The sequence below is a fragment of the Cyprinodon variegatus genome, unplaced genomic scaffold (assembly GCF_000732505.1).
Source record: "Cyprinodon variegatus isolate N-32 unplaced genomic scaffold, C_variegatus-1.0 Scaffold1256, whole genome shotgun sequence".
NCBI classification, from domain to species: domain Eukaryota; kingdom Metazoa; phylum Chordata; class Actinopteri; order Cyprinodontiformes; family Cyprinodontidae; genus Cyprinodon; species Cyprinodon variegatus.
Window position 1 is genome coordinate 76,331 of NW_015151709.1, and position 1,529 is coordinate 77,859.

Consider the following 1,529-nt stretch of genomic DNA (forward strand, 5'->3'; position numbering starts at 1 on the left):
GTGAGGGATTGTATTTGAGTCAATGAGTCGATGCAATCAACTGGTTTTCCATAGATAGAAAACTTTGAATCAATTTGACTGGAGGATCTGTTTGAACTGTAAAGTGCCTTGAGGTGACATATGATGTGAATTGGTGCTAAATAAACAAACTGAATTGAATGGAATTGATGAAGTCTGAGGAGGAATCCAAGCAGAGCAAATGGAGGTAGGAGTATCTGTTCTAAGGTGGTTAATGACCTTTGGACCACCGATGAGATGAAGTCAGCAGTGGATCATGACCATCCTCTCAAAGCACTTCATGACTACTGATGCTCCGGCTGTAGGTCGTGGTTTTCAGGCCCATCATTGTGCAGCACACAGGGGACAGGGACAGTAGTGGCAGACTTTGAGTAGGTTGGAAGAGACGCTAGGGACAGTGTAGTTTTTTAAAGATGTCTGTAAGCAACCTCAAACAGCCCGTTTGCACAGTCCCTTACTATCTGCAAAGCCAGATTTTGATCATCTGACACACCTGACCCCCCTGCATTTCTAGATTCTCTGTGGTTTCCTTAACACTCAGCAAAGGATGCAAATATCTATTCCAGCACATAAAGTGGACCCCTACCCTTAAAAATTATTTACATGGGTTTATGTTTTGGTTGTTAACAGTTATTTCGTGTTTGACTTCATGTCAAAACAGGATTTTCCTCTGAAATACAGAAGAAAATATTTAATTTTTATATATAATTTTTTAACTTTAAGCTTCCAGATTAATCTTTCATTGTATTTCCAGGGTCTAGTAGATTTTGTAAGGAGCCACCAAAGCAATATCTCCATGGACAACTTATTCCAGACGGGGGCACTGTTGCTTACATGAAATTTTAAAATCGGTTATCCAAATTTTGCTCAATCATGTTTTCAAAGGGAATAAAACCTTTCTTTGAAAGAATCATCTCTGAATAAGCTTGGATAACGGCTCTTTTCCTCCCTCATCACCTGTGCAGCTCCTCTGGGTGACAGGCTGAACCGTGTGGATGATGGATGACCTTATCAAACTGGTTCGATTTCATCTGTTCCCTTTATTTTGACTTCAGGCTCTGATTTCTTACGCAAACACATTTTGGAGAAAGACTGAAAAATAAATGATTCTCTTCAGCTTATTTAAATGGAGCCAATTTAAATAAACGTCTCAAGGTGCTTTAAATAAAAACGTAGCTTTATTGTATTCGTACAGACAGATGACAAAGCTCCCCGTGAGAAGCTCCAGACCATCTATTGACAGGATGCTTTTAAGGTTTAGTTTTTTTTTATCAGAAGAATATCTAGCCCTAAATATACAAAAATATCCTATTTATTAACAAACTCTTTAACTAGAACTTGAGATTAGCAGGTTTAATGTTGAACTTTGAGGCCCGAGGTAGCGTCTAAATGCTGTGCCTGGATCAGGCTGATTTAAATTGGAAACTTCTAACATACCGTAAATTCTCTAATATTGGCCTGTATTCCAATAGCGGCCGGGTCTCTAACATTGGCCGGTCTCGCTGTCAGAG

At 39.3% G+C, this 1,529-nt stretch overlaps 1 protein-coding gene across 1 annotated transcript in view; it reads right to left on the reverse strand.

Annotated features, from left to right (window-relative positions):
* The window catches only part of nlrx1 (NLR family member X1), a 49,559-nt gene that overhangs the window by 1,101 nt on the left and 46,929 nt on the right, over positions 1-1,529 (reverse strand). The gene's annotated exons all lie outside the window — the stretch shown is intronic.